The 15,790-nt window shown below is 43.2% G+C and overlaps 1 protein-coding gene across 1 annotated transcript in view; it reads left to right on the plus strand.

Moving 5' to 3' along the window:
* Positions 1-15,790, plus strand: part of LUZP1 (leucine zipper protein 1) — a 102,523-nt gene that overhangs the window by 37,878 nt on the left and 48,855 nt on the right. The window lies entirely within an intron of this gene.

Genomic DNA, 15,790 nt, shown 5'->3' on the forward strand with positions numbered 1-15,790 from the left:
CATATGTGCCTTGACCCTTGGGGGCTACAGCAGACCGAGTGGCCCCTTGCTCAAGCCAGTGACCTTTGGGCACAAGCCAGTGACCTCACACTCAAGCCGGTGACCTTGGGTTTTGAGTCTGGGTCCTCCATGTCCCAGTCTGACATCCTGTCCACTGCGCCACCACCAGTTCAGACTATCAGATGTCTTCTATGTGGGCAGTGTCACAGGGGGTGGGAGATGGAGGGAGCCTTTGGAATGAAAATGTTACAGTGTAAAAAGCAAGAATTTAAACTCATGTAGGCCTGAATTTGAACCCTAGCCAGCTACTTATTTATTAGTTACCAATTACTTTATTTCTTGGGGCTTCAAATTCCTCATCTATAAAATGAGGATAATAATACCTATCTTGCCAGAAAGGACTGTTGAAGGTTAGGGTGATGTAATAAGACGTGTGCTTTTTAAGATGCTATTGTGCATAATTGTGTGAATGAACAGACAAACGTGTGGGGTGAGAGTTAGCTGGATCTTGACAAAGTATTTGGCTGACCTGATGCAGGATTGAGTGAAGTGATCGTGGCTGCCAACACACTATGCTCTGTTTTTGTTGAAACTTGCAGCTCTTACAGTGCTGTTTGCCAACGTTGTATTTGACTACTCACGTAAAGTAGTAGAAGCCAGGTCAATCAAATAAAGCATAAGTCATTTGGAAATATCTGTAGGATGGGCCTTTAAACCTCTGTTGCAGTTTAGTTGGGGGGAGTATTTCATGTTACTGTGGAGTAGTAAAAGTCAGGTGGCAGGGTGTTCTATGGGTTGGCACCTAGATAAAGTTTTACAAATGATGTAACCATCATAGGAAAAATTCCCATCCAGGCTGAAACATTCGGTGACAGCGAGTATGCAGGTGAGCTGAGTAGCATGAAAGAGCAAGAACTTATTTTGTTTTCTCAAATAGTGCTTTATTCATCTGTAAACATTTATTGAGCACCTATTGCATGCTAGGTACTGTTCTGGGAGCTAGGTATACAATAGCAGTGGTAGGAAAGCCTGTATTCTAATGCTGTAGACTAGAGCTTATACTCTAGTGAGGGAGAGTATAAATAAATATAAAATACAGTGAATCTGCCTGACCTGTGTTGACGCAGTGGATAAAGCTTCACCTGGGAACCCTGAGGTTGCTGGTTCAAAACCCTGGGATTGCCTGGTCAAGGCACATTGGGAAGCAACTACCACAAGTTGATGCTTCCTGCTTCTCCTCCTTTCTCTCCTCCCTCTATCTAACAATCAATAAATAAAATTTAAAAAAAATACAGTGAATCTCAGGTAATGCTAAGTACCATAGGAGAAGTAAAACAGGAGAAGCAAATAGCAAGTTAGAGAAGGGGTACTTATTTTTAGATAGGATGTCACTTTAGATAGGATGATGCAGAAAGACTTCTGTGAGAAGTAGTAAATGAACAGAGCCCAGCATGAGGCCAGTGAGTGACCATCTGAGAAAAAGAACACAAATGTTGTGTTTTAGTAACCCTTTAGAAGGGTCTTTGGTATGAGCAGTAGAGGTAGCACTGGCTTAAGAAGTTGTTTTAGGAATGGAAGGGAGGATTGTCTTGTTAAGTGATTGAAATTAGCCCATATTAATTCTCAAGTAGGAATGCAGTGGGTCTCGTACAGTTGAAAATCAGCCTGCATGCCATCTTTGGAACATAAACTGGAGGTTACACCACTCCAGAAAATATACGTTTAGATATTCAGGAGACCTAACAATTATTTTCCCCATCATAGTATTTTTTTAAAATTAATTTTAATGGGATGACAATAAATCAGGGTACATATGTTCAGAGAAAACATCTCCAGGTTATTTTGACATTTAATTATTTGCATACCCATCTATCATGTTTTTTTTTTTTTCTTTCTTTTCTTTAAATCAGAGTTAACATGTTCTTCCAGCTAAGTACACAGTGGAGGTCTAATTATAGCTGGGTTTTTTCCACTAATAATTCTCACATTTAAGAACAGTTCAGTGATTACATCCCCAATTATTTAATTTATATCATGGTATTTTTTAAAAGTAGTATAGTCTTTGGGTCCTGGCTGGTTGGCTCGGTAGAACGTCGGCCCAGTGTGTGGAAGTCTTGGGTTCAATTTCCGGCCAGGGCACACAGGAGAAGCGCCCATCTGCTTCTCCACCTTTCCCCTTCCTTCCTCTCTATCTCTGTCTTCCTCTCCTGCAGCCAAGGCTCCAAAGTAGTAAAGTTGGCCCAGGTGCTGAGGATGGCTCTGTGGCCTCTGCTTCAGGTGCTAGAATGGCTCCCGTTGCAACAGAGCAAGGGTCCCAGATGGGCAGAGCATCACCTCCTATTGGGCTTGCCAGGTGGATCCCATCAGGTGCACGTGGGAGTCTGTTTCTCTACCTCCCTGCTTCTCACTTCAGAAAAATACAAAAAAATATAAAAATAAAAGTAGTATAGTCTTTGGACTATATATCAGAATATAAATGCAAATCTATGGGTTCCACAACAGATCCAGTACATCAGAGTACGGTATTTGAGGATACCAGGCAGTCTGCAATTTTACCAAGTTATTCTATATTCATACTGAGGTTTGAAAATTACTGTTTGTAATCTTGTTGATAGAAATCATCTTTATCCCAGGCATAGGTGGGGTGGGTAGGCAAGTACCTGCTTATTTAAGATTTCACTACTTTTTATAATTTACATTGGAACTTGTATTTCTTTTTGCTTGATTTAATTCTTGGCTTTAATCTATGATATACTGTAATCTCCATTCTAAGATGTATTGATGAGACAGCAGAAAACAAAATTTTTGCCCTCTTTGCTTAATTATTTTGCATTTTCATCTTCAGCCACATCCTTGGGAAGAAGCAGCCTCTGAAAGGAGAATGCTGAGTTGGCTTTATGGATTGATGTACTTTAGAAAAAATTTTCTGGCCCTGGCTGGTGGCTTAGTGGATAAGAGTATCGGCCCTGCGTATGGACATCCCAGGTTCAATTCCCGGTCAGGGCACACAGGAGGAGTAACCATCTGCTTCTGTCCCCCTTCCTCTCCCCCTTCTCTACCTCTTGATTCCCGCAGCCAGTGGCTCCATTGGTTTGAGCATGGCCCCAGGTGCTGAGGATGGCTCTGTTGGAGCACATCAGCCTCAGGCATTAAAAATAGCTCTGTATTTGAGTATCAGCCTCAGATGGGATATGCCGGGCGGCTTCTAGTCAGGGCGCATGCGGGAATTTGCCTCACTATCTCCCCTCCTCAAACTTAAAAAAAAAAAAAAAAAGTTTTCTTAGATTCAGTAGTTTTTTTGTTTTCTGTTAGTTGAAAATTTTCATTATTGTGTCTAAGATTTATTTTTTCATAGGTCTTTAAATCTCTAGTGTGCAAAATGCTGAATGAAAGAGAAAATGGAATGAGGTTATTGAGAAGGTATTTAATATATTTTGTAGTAGACAATAAATATTAATTTAGTTCAAACAATCAGCAATGGCAGATTTAAACCATCTGTAGATAGTCAAATGTTAACAGTGTTTCCAACCAACATTCTAGTGGGCAAACTTGAAGAAAGTATGCACTGACCTGACCAGGCAGTGGTGCAGTGGATAGAGTGTCAACCTGGGATGCTGAGGACCCAGGTTTGAAACCCCGAGGTCGCTGGCTTGAGCCCAAATGTTGCTGGCTTGAAGCCTAGGTTTGCTGGCTTGAGCAAAGGATCACTCGCTCTGCTGTGGCCCCCCAGTCAAGGCACATATGAGAAAGCAATCAATGAACAACTAAGGTGCTGCAACAAAGAATTGTTGCTTCTTATCTCTCTCCCCTCCTCTTTGCCCCTGTCTGTCTCTCTCTCGCTAAAAAATAAAAAAGAAGGAAAAATATGCACTGTTCTTTTTTTTAAAAATATTTTATTTATTGATTTTACAAAGAGAGGAGTGAGGGCAGTGAGAAGAATCAATTCATAGTTGCTTCACTGTAGTTGCTCTTTGATTGCTTATTGTATGTGCTTGGACTGGGCAAATTCAAGGTTTTGAACCAGAGACCTCAGCATTGTAGGTCGACACTCTATTGACTGTGCCACAATAGGCCAGGCATTTCTCCCATGTTTAATTTTAGTGGTACCACTGATGTTCATTGTCAGGTTGTGGGATTCCCATCTGCTAGGACCCGTCTCCAGGCCAGTGGACAAACTTAAACACTTTTGTATCTTGCTTTTTGGGAACAAAATGTCAGGACTACTGTTTTCTTGAAAAGAGGTTGAGCATTTTAGAACTTGAAATGGTCTTTGAGTGAACATCTGTACTTTTCATTTTACTTTTAAAGAAACCAAGATTCAGAGAACTGAAATTTTCTCCAAGTACTTGATACTAAAATATGAAGCCTGGTAATGTGGTTTCCTTCAATGGGGTCATGCAATTGAGTCATCTTATTAAAATGCGCACCTTTCTCCCAAAGGATGTTATCTTTTCTGTTCAAGGGTTTCTTGTATTCATTCCATCGTGGGTTGTTTGGTGTTTTATGGTTTTTTTTTTTTGTCACGTGTGCGCAAGAGAGAGAGAGAGAGAGAGAGAGAGAGAGATGAGAGGCATCAACTCTTGGTTGCGGCACCTTAATTGTTCATTGATGGCTTTCTCTTATGCACATTGACCAAGGGCTCCAGCTGAGCCAGTGACCCCTTGCTCAAGCCAGCGACCATGGGGTCATGTCTATAATCCTGCACTCAAGCTGGTGAACCCACACTTTAGCCGGGTGAGCCTAACTCAAGCCGGCAACCTTGGGGTTTTTTTGTTTGTTTTTTTTTGTTTTTTTTTGTTTTTTTGTTTTTGTTTTTTTTTTTTCATTTTTCTGAAGCTGGAAACAGGGAGAGACAGTCAGACAGACTCCCGCATGCGCCCGACCGGGATCCACCCGGCACGCCCCCCAGGGGCGACGCTCTGCCCACCAGGGGGCGATGCTCTGCCCATCCTGGGCGTCGCCATGTTGCGACCAGAGCCACTCTAGCGCCTGAGGCAGAGGCCACAGAGCCATCCCCAGCGCCTGGGCCATCTTTGCTCCAATGGAGCCTTGGCTGCGGGAGGGGAAGAGAGATACAGAGAGGAAAGCGCGGCGGAGGGGTGGAGAAGCAAATGGGCGCTTCTCCTGTGTGCCCTGGCCGGGAATCGAACCCGGGTCCTCCGCACGCTAGGCCGACGCTCTACCGTTGAGCCAACCGGCCAGGGCAACCTTGGGGTTTTAAACCTGGGTCCTCTGCATCCCAGGCCAGTGCTCTATCCACTGCGCCACCACCTGGTCAGGCCCCCTTTTTATTAAAAAAATAATTTATTGATTTTTATAGAGAGAGGAGAAGAGAGAGGGAGAAACATTGATCTGTTTCTGTATGTACCCTGACTGGGATTGACCCGGCAACCTCTGTGTATCAGGACAATGCTCTAAGTTCCAATTGAGCCACCTGCCCAAGGCGGTTGTTTTTGGCTCTGCCTTTCCAGTGATTGGGAGGCCCTATTAGGGTGTAAGTGGCAATTTATAGCTTGTTTTTAGTAAAATGTATGTAAAATTTACGAGAAAAACCCTGTGGAAGAACAGTAACTGGCCCTGAATCGCACAGCAAAGCAGCAGAGAAGGAGAGTTCATAAAGAGTTGGTCTCTTTGCTTGGTAACCTATACAGGGTGAGGCAAAAGTAGGTTTAGAGTTGTGAGAATGGAAAATAATACAGTAATTAATAAATAATATAAGAATAAACTTTTGCATACTCACAACTGTAAACCTTCTTTTGCCCTACCGTGTATTTATTTTCACTTCCCTCCCTTTCCTTAGCCCCTTCACTGCTGTTAACTTTGTCTTATGAGAGGAATAGTGTGGCATAAGAGGCTTAAGTTGGGAGTTTGGATCCTAGGTCTTAGGTCACACTTTGTTCCAGGCCTCCATTTCCTCTCAGGGCCTGATTTCCCCCATCTTTAAAATGAAAGGCTGTCCAGCTTGGATACTCTTTGATTTCATGAGCCCTGGAATGGCCACAGCTTACAGTTTGCTCTGACACACAGAATAGATTTCTGCTTTGGAACTTGCACCACAATGCACCTTGGGTGGTCTCAAGCTAATTATTTCCCCTCAGGAAGAATGTTTCTGAGAGTGTGGATTTTATAAATAAACCAATTTTTTTGTTTTGTCTAAAAGACACAGTAAAAACTTAAAAATAAGAGTGGTAGAAGAGTTGAAAGTTGTGGGAAGTGCATTACTGTGTGCCTGAGGTAACTGTTCTAGAATAGCAGATACTCTGTCAGCTCCGTGCAGGGCAGGGATTTTCAACTGATGTGCTTTCAAGAATTTTTAAAACATGTAGTTCCTGACTACTCTAGTCAGTGGTACTGATATTTTTACCCTTAGATTATCCAGAAATCCCCACAAGAAAACCAAAACAACATTCAGCACAACAATAGCTATTTGGTATGAATTAATCAAGATTATATTATTATTATTTTTTAGATTTTTTTTTATTTATTCATTATAGAGAGGGGAGAGAGAGATGGGGGGGGAGGAGCAGAAAGCATCAACTCCCATATGTGCCTTGACCAGGCAAGCCCAGGGTTTTGAACCGGCAACCTCAGTGTTTCCAGGTTGATACTTTATCCACTGCGCCACCACAGGCCAAGCAAGATTATACTATTTTTTGTCAGATTGGCAAACGATATTTTTTGGTGTGCTGTAGAGTTTTAGTAATTAGTTAATATGTGCCACGGGATGAAAAAGGTTGAAAATCGCTGATATAGGGTGGCGCAATGTGGCATTCTCCTGATGCTATTGCAAAGAACAAGGGGCTATAAGGAAGTTCAAAGTCGACAGTTAGTTTCCACCTCTGGAAAAGGAGTGCTGGCCTACCCCAGGGCGCTAGAGGAGGGGGAGCCACTGAGGACAGGATTTCTAACTTCCTTGGAGTTCCTGCTTCCTAGTGGTATGATTTGAACCCCTCTCAGCTCTTTATGACTAGAAAATCTGCAGATTAAGTCTTGACTTGTTTAATTTGTGGAAGTTTGTTTCCCTTGAAATTGTCACATTAACCCTGAAATAATAGACCAATGATTTTTGTAGGGTGCTCAGAGCTCTTTGATTATGAATCTGTTCCCCAAACCGGTGTGCTGGGTGTATTATAAGGTGATAAAATACAGTCTGGCGCTGGCTGTACTGGAAACCATTCACCCATGTGCTCTATTCTTCTAAGTGGGTGGGGTTCCTTCCATTCCTGCTTGAATGCAAAGCATTTAGCTGACTTCCTCATCATGCCCTGTCTTGTCCTTCAATTTTTCTTTGCTTTTCATTACTCTTTCCTGCAGCTCAGCCCATCTTCCAATTGTGGCTTTACAGAAGGCAAGAGCCACAAAGCTTTGTCCATGTTTGTCACTGGAAAAGAAACTTTACAAGCTGGAGTTAGGAAAGGGGTTTAGGTCTCTTGCTGTGTTCACAGGATTAGGGTGAGGAGTGGGGAAGCTGGGGGGACGTGGGGAGACATGGATCCAGTAAAGCCCTCTAGAGGATGACTTTGAGGAAATGGAACTCTGGGTGGCTGACAGAACAAAAATATTCGAGGAATGCACTTGATTTGATAAATAGGTTATTTTTAGTTGCATAAAAAGTAGTTTCATCAGTGTAGTGGAATCTTGCAGTTGTGTTTGTAACCTAAACTAATCTGTTTAGGTTTGTGCCAGAAAAGTGTCAGGTAGCATGCTAATTTTCTTGGAACTTTTGGTACTAGCTGATTTAACTCCTGCAGTCCTGGGGCTGGGCCTCAGGGCTGATTGGTAGCGTGGAGTAGTTGGGGGGAAGGGGTGAGCTGCTGCTGCTTGAGATGCTTATGGAGTAGAGAGAACCTGTGTGGTAGACTGCCTGATTAGCACATGCACTTGGGCTATGACTCTCTGCTGCAGGCCTAATGCAGTGCTTAAACCCAGCATTCCCTTTCGGGACACCAAGCATAATGTCGGGTAGAACTGCCTTAGAATCTGATTGGCTGTTTTTCCAACTCACTTGGCATTCTCTACTCATCTTTTGTCATGTGCCAAGTGTCCTTTGATGTTTGTATCTTAGAGACTCCAGACTTTATATATACATATGTTATTTTTGTTGCAGAATGCCAACTTGTTGATTACTAAAAGTATTGTAATTTTTAATTTTGGGAAAGACAGTTTATACAGATTACTAGGTCAATAAAACATGTTTAGTGATCCATTCTGGTTTGAGTACTATATGCTCATGTATGGGAAATAAACCTTCCTAAGTTGTAACCCTTGCAGAATTTGCAGTAGTGTGAGGAAAACAATGCACAGTACAAATTATTGGAGTAGAAAATAAAAACAACAGTCCTGGCCAGGTACTCCGTTGGTGAGAGCATTGTCCTGATATGCCAAGGTTGTGGGTTCAATTTCTGGTCAGGGCACATACAAGAATCAACCAGTGAATGCATAAGTAGAACAACAGATTGATGTTTCTCTCTCTTTTCCTCTTCCTTCCTTTCTCTCTCTCTAAAATTCAATAAAAAACCCCAAAAAACAAGTACAAATAAGTCAGTGGTGCATAACTAACTACCTGAGTACTACTTGGTCAGCAAGGTGTACAGCTCCTGGCCGGAGCAAGTTTTTCTTGTGTTTTTTTTTTGGTGACAGAGACAGAGAGAGTCAGAGAGAGGACAGATAGGGACAGACAGACAGGAAGGGAGAGAGATGAGAAGCATCAATTCTTTGGGGTCTTGAACCTGGGTCCTCCGCATCCCAGTCCGACGCTCTATCCACTGCGCCACCACCTGGTCAGGCTCTTCTTTTCCCTCTCCCCTCCCCACCCCTCCTTTTTCTTTTTCTTTTTTTTTTTCTATTCTATTCCTTTTTTTCCTTTCTTGGTGAGCGAGAGACAGGCAGGCAGACAAAGTGACAGGAAGGGGGAGAGATGAGAAGCATCAACTCATAGTTGAGTCACTTTAGTTGTTCACTGATTGCTTTCTCATATGTGCCTTGACCCAGGTGGGGGTGTCCAGCTGAGCCAGTGACCCCTTGCTCAAGCCAGCGACCTTGGGCTCAAGCCCCAGTGACCATGGGATCATGTCAGTGATTCCATGCTCAAGTTGGCAACCCTGCACTCAAGTTGGTGGGGCCTGTGCTCAAGCCGGATGAACCCGCACTCAAGCCTGAGACCTTGGGGTTTCAAACTTGGGACATCAGTGTCCCAGGTCAAAGCTCTATCCACTGAGTCACCATTGGCTAGGCTTGCTTTTATATTTTTAGCTTTATACACAAGGATGTTAGCCAGCAGCTTTTGAATGTGGCTGTTCGTAGTTTTGGGATTTTTCTCCTTGGGCTGGCCTTATTTTTTCTTTAATCTGTATAACTGATTCTCATGGGAATAATAAAACTAAAGAGGTAGTTAGTTCAATAAAGCAGAGGAGTTAGTTACTGAGCCATCTCTTTTGGAATCCAGCAACATAAGGTTGGTGATGTTTCTGTTCTCCTGGGCTCTGAAGAGGCTACATATGAAAGTCCTTTTTTTTTAAATTTTTATTTATTTATTTATTATTTATTCATTTTAGAGAGGAGGGGGGGGAGGAGCTGGAAGCATCAACTCCCATATGTGCCTTGACCAGGCAAGCCCAGGGTTTTGAACCGGCGACCTCAGCATTTCCAGGTCAACACTTTATCCACTGCGCCACCACAGGTCAGGCTGAAAGCCCTTTAGTTGCCTTCAGCATGCCTTAGGTCAGCAAATTATTTAAAATATGAGCCTCAGTTTCTTCATATATAAACTGGATTTGATAACACCTCCTCATAGAGTTGTTGAGAGGATTAACAGATTATGGTAGTGAAAGTGCTTTCTACTATGAATTAATATATAAGCATTAAATATTATTATTAGGAGGTATATTATTTAGGGAGGAGGAGGCATGGACTTTGAATCCACTGGTAGGACATCTTGAAGGAGGAGCCTTTTTGATGATTTTGGGTATCCTAGAATCTGGACTTCCTTTAGTTGGTATATGTGTGGGAGATGAATTATTCTTTCTTATAAATCTATATATCTATACTTACAAGAACATAAATTAGGCACTCACAATTTCCACCATTTGCTGAACTATTACTGTGTGCCGTGTTCTATGCTTGTGCTTGGATTCACAGATGAAATACATAATCCTGGCCGTTGAAGAGCTCAAGGTTTGTGGGGAGAGATAAACAATCTATAATTATAATACAGAAGGATAAGTGCAGTGCTAGAGGTGCAAAAGGGCCTGTTCTTACTTGATTCCTCTCAACTTCCTCTCCAGACTTTGTTTACACACTGAGAGATCTTGTTTACAAGCTGTGAGGCCTGGAGAAATGAAGCAGTTTGCCCAAGATCAGGACTATAGCTAGTCAGTTGTAAAGCTAGAACTGAAATCTGAGTTGTCATACTACTCTCTTTCCCTTTCAGCCCTGTTCTTAGTTCCATCAGTACCAACTTAGCTTTCCTCCCTAGCCCTGGGTCCTTACTTGTTTCAGAGAGGTGCCTCTCTCCCTGTTCCATCGCCTTTTCAAGCTCCTGTTCTCATTACCTTGTCTCATAGTTACTATTGCAATAGGATGGTTGTAGGAAGACCTGGGAGTCTTTAAGTTTGAGTTTGTGGAAGTAGAAGAATGGTTCTTGGCATTAAGTACACATTAAAATTGCTTAGAGTCCTTTTTTTTCTTTTAGCGTGTGTGCATGAGAGTGAGAGAGACAGACAGGAATTGAGGGAGATGAGAAGCATCAACTCATAGTTGCTGCACCGTAGTTCATTGATTGCTTTCTCATACATGCCTTGACAAGGGGAGAGGCGTCCTCTGAGCCAGTGACCCTCTTGCTCAAGTCAGCGACCTTGGGTTTTAAGCCAGTGACCTTTGGATTCAAGCCAGCAACCATGGGGTCATGTTTATGATCGCGCTCAAACCAGCGACCCTGTGCTCAAGCTAGTGACCTGGGATTTCAAACCTGGGTCCTCAGCATCCCAGGCCAATGCTCTATCCACTGCGCCACTGCCTAGTCAGGCTAGAGTGCTTTTATAAAATACTGATATCGCCTGAGCAGGCTGTGGCGCAGTGGATAGAGCGTCAGACTGGGATGTGGAGAACCCAAGTTTGACACCCCGAGGTCACTGGCTTGGGTGTGGGCCATCTGGTTTGAGCAAGGCTCATCAGCTTGAGCCCAAGGTCACTGGCTTGAGCAAATGATCACTCGGTCTGCTATAGCTCCCAGTCAAGGCACATAGGAGAAAGCAATCAATGAACAACTAAGGTGCTGCAGTGAAGACTTGGTGCTTCTCACCTTTCTCCCTTCCTGTCTTTCTGTCCTTCTCTCTCTCTCTGTCTCTATCTCTGTGACACACACATAAAAATACTGAATCCTAAGATTCTGATTTTTTTCTTCCATATTTGTTTATATATTATTGACATATATCTTATAGTATAATACACAATTTTCAGGATATACTCAATGAATTTTCACATATACAGTCATGTGAAGACTACTCATATCAAGTTACAAGTGAGATCAAGTTACAGAACATTTCCAGGACTCTAAAAGGCTCCCTCATGCTTCTTCCTCGTCAATACTGGCTGCTCAAGTAACCACTTCTATCTCCATTGATTATAACCACTTCTATCTCCATTGATTAGTTGATCTGTTCTTGAGTTTCATAGAAATAAAATCAAATCATGCACTCTTGTTTGGGTCTGGTGTTTTTTGTTCAACATCATACCTGGATATTCATCCATGTTGTATGTAATATTTCACTGTTTGGTTGTACCACAATTATTTATTCACTGTTGATGGACAACTGGGACAGTTAATGGCTCTATGACAAAGCTGCCATGAACATTCTTAGTTTTGTATGTCTTTTGGTGGATATATGCACTCATTTATTGGAAATAGGATTGCTGGGTTATATGTTCAGCTTTGGGTAGATACCAATAAACGCTTGTCAGCATTAAAAGTTTTATTATGAAAAATTTCATTCACAAAACTAAGGAAGCTAATACAGTGAACCTAACATAAATCTAGATTCAATATTTTTCAAAATTTTGCTACATTTGCTTCGTTTCTTTTTTTCTTATTTGTTGAGTTTGTGTGTGTGTGTGTGTGTGTGTGTGTGTGTGACAGAGACAGAGTCAAAGAGACAGATAGGGACACACAGACAGGAAGGGAGAGAGATGAGAAGCATCAATTCTTTGTTGCAGCATCTTAGTTGTTCATTGATTGCTTTCTCATATGTGCCTTGACCGGGGGGGCTACAGCAGACTGAGTGACCCCTTGCTTGAGCCAGCGACCTTGGGTCCAAGCTGGTGAGCCTTGCTCAAACCAGATGAGCCCGCACTCAAGCTGCTGACCTCGGGGTCTCGAACCTGGGTCCTCCACTTCCCAGTTCGACACTCTGTCCACTACGCCACAGCCTGGTCAGGCTGTTGAGGAATTTTAAAGCAAATTTATGATACCATGTCATTTTTCCTCTACACACTTCCATATTCATCTTTAAATATGGATATTTTCTCACATAACCAAATGCCATTATCAAATTTAATGAAATTAACAAATTCTTAATAATCCAACTCCTTGCTTATAATCAAATTTCCTGATTATCTCAAAAACGTCTTCAGTTAGTTTGTTCAAGTTGGGATCCTACCAGAGTCTGCAAAGTACGTTGTTTCTTAAGTTCCTTTATATCTAGAGCAGTCTCTCTTCCCTTGCTCTCCCTTTTTTATATCCTTGACTTGTAGAAATTGGGTCAGTTGTTGGATAGAAGTGATAGTTTTGAAAGCTCCCCAGGTTATTCTGGTATTTAGTCAGAGTTGAAAACACTCGGTGTATATCTCAGGACTATTCTTAAAGAGAGGTTAAAGGCTAGGCAGTGGATTGGAAGATAAATAATTTGTGGGTGGTAGAAGCTATTGTGCCAGATTAGATCATGGACACCTTGTATAGTGGGATGTGGGATGTGGCAGCAGCAGTGCTGGTATGTCCCAAGGAAGAGTGTGGGAACTAGTTACTAAGGTCATATTTGTCTAACCCACTTTCACTTTGTTGTGTAAATCTTCTTGTTTAGTAGCAACTTCAAAGGTCGATTCTCAAACCTAAGATTCAAAGACTTTTTTTTAAAGGGTTTTTTTTTTTTTTCCTGAAGCTGGAAACGGGGAGAGACAGTCAGACAGACTCCCGCATGTGCCCGACTAGGATCCACCCAGCACGCCCACCAGGGGGCAACGCTCTGCCCCCTCTGGGGCATCGCTCTGTTGCGACCAGAGCCACTCTAGCGCCTAGGGCAGAGGCCAAGGAGCCATCCCCAGCGCCCGGGCCATCTTTGCTCCAATGGAGCCTCGGCTGCGGGAGGGGAAGAGAGAGACAGAGAGGAAGGAGAGGGGGAGGGGTGGAGAAGCAGATAGGCGCTTCTCCTGTGTGCCCTGGCCGGGAATCGAACCCGGGACTTCCACACGCCAGGCCGACGCTCTACCACTGAGCCAACCGGCCAGAGCTTTAAAGGTTGTGTTTTTTTTTTTTTTTTTTTTTTTTTTTTTTTTTTTTTTTACAGAGGCAGAGATAGACAGGGACAGACAGACAGGAACGGAGAGAGATGAGAAGCATCAATCATCAGTTTCTCGTTGCGCATTGCGACTTCTTAGTTGTTCATTGATTGCTTTCTCACATGTGCCTTGACCGTGGGCCTTCAGCAGACCGAGTAACCCCCTGCTGGAGCCAGGGGCCTTGGGTCCAAGCTGGTGAGCTCTTTGCTCAAGCCAGATGAGCCCGCACTCAAGCTGGCGACCTCGGGGTCTCGAACCTGGGTCCTTTCGCATCCCAGTCCGACGCTCTATCCACTGCGCCACCACCTGGTCAGGCTTTAAAGGTTTTTTAAATAATTACTTATTTTAGAGAGGAAAGTGAGGCAGGGGGAAGAGAGAGAGAAATGGGGGGAGGAGCAGGAAGCATTGACTCCCATATGTGCCTTGACCGGGCAAGCCCAGGGTTTTGAACCAGTGACCTCAGTGTTCCAGGTTAACACTTTATCCACTGCGCCACCACAGGTCAGGCAGGTTCAGAGACTCTTAACAGGAAAAAAGAAGATAGGATTTCTTTTCTGTTGAAGTTCTTTTCTTATAGAACTGAAGACCATGAGATTTTTAAAAATTAGCCAAACAAATTAGAAAGTAGGTTATTATAGTAATTGAGATACTTGAGGCTTAATAAAAGAAAACTTTAAGGGTTAAAAAATTGCCTGTACAGCCTGACCTGTGGTGGTGCAGTGGATGGGGCATCGACCCTGGAAATGCTGAGGTCGCCGGTTCGAAAGCCTGGGCTTGCCTGGTCAAGGCACATATGGGAGTTGATGCTTCCAGCTCCTCCCTCCCTTCTCTCTCTCTGTCTCTCCTCTCTGTCTCTCCCTCTCCTTTCTAAAAAATGAATAAATAAATAAAAAAAATTGCCTGTACATAGCATAGGGAGGAAATGTTAAAATAACTGTGCAGGCTGGAGGCTGGTATATCCTAAGGCAAGCTGAAATGAAATGTAACAGTTGGCCCTGGCCGGTTGGCTCAGCGGTAGAGCATCGGCCTGGCGTGCGGGGGACCCGGGTTCGATTCCCAGCCAGGGCACATAGGAGAAGCGCCCATTTGCTTCTCTACCCCCACCCCCTCCTTCCTCTCTGTCTCTCTCTTCCCTTCCCACAGCCAAGGCTCCATTGGAGCAAAGATGGCCCGGGCGCTGGGGATGGCTCCTTGGCCTCGGCCCCAGGCGCTAGAGTGGCTCTGGTCTCGGCAGAGCGACGCCCCGAAGGGGCAGAGCATCGCCCCCTGGTGGGCAGAGCTTCGCCCCTGGTGGGCGTGCCAGGTGGAACCCGGTCGGGCGCATGCGGCAGTCTGTCTGACTGTCTCTCCCCGTTTCCAGCTTCAGAAAAATACACACACAAAAAAAAAAACAAACAAACAAACAAAAGAAATGTAACAGTTAATGGTTTCCTACACTACGAAGCCCTAGAGTAGTTCCTTCTAATTTGTGCCAGTCACCTTCTAGCAAGTAGCCATCATGTCACTCCATTCTCTTTACCTACTAGGGCCAGTTTTCCAAATCTTATTTTAGGTCATTTATCAGATACAAGTGCTTAACCGAATTTTTGTGGGAAAGTGATAATGTTGGTCACTTGCATGGAGTGCAATGGTATATCTAATTCAGGAAACCTTGGGAAGGTCAGAGTAGCTGAAGCATAGGCTTTGAGGGACTGTGGATCATAGATTGTTAGAACTAGAAGGTCCCTTGGGTTCTTGGATTTCAGCCCCCCCCACACATACCTGGGTTTTGTGCTATAGGGAATTTCAAATTTATATAAAAAGAGACTTCATAATGAACTGCCATGTACCCATCTCTGGTTTCAGCAGTTACGAACTCATGGCCAATATTGTTTATCTATAGCTTCATCCACTTAACCTCATCCTATATTACTTTGAAGTGAATTGCAGACATCATATACCATTTTATAAGCATTGCAGTATTTAGCTTTAAAAGTTAAGGACTTTTTAAAATTAATGAAAAAAACCCCCACAATTTTAATATTGCATCAAAATTTAACAGGAATTCTTTAATATTATCAAGTATCTAGCCATTCAAATTTCAGTTGTTTCATCAATGTAATGATTCTGTTTTGTTTTTTTACAGTTTGAATCTAGACCCAGTTAATACATTGTGATTGATAATATCTTTTAAGAATCTTTCTTGGCCCTGGCCGGTTGGCTCAGCGGTAGAGCGTCGGCCTGGTGTGCAGGGGACCCGGGT

Source organism: Saccopteryx bilineata, chromosome 3, assembly GCF_036850765.1.
Source record: "Saccopteryx bilineata isolate mSacBil1 chromosome 3, mSacBil1_pri_phased_curated, whole genome shotgun sequence".
Taxonomy (NCBI): Eukaryota; Metazoa; Chordata; class Mammalia; order Chiroptera; family Emballonuridae; genus Saccopteryx; species Saccopteryx bilineata.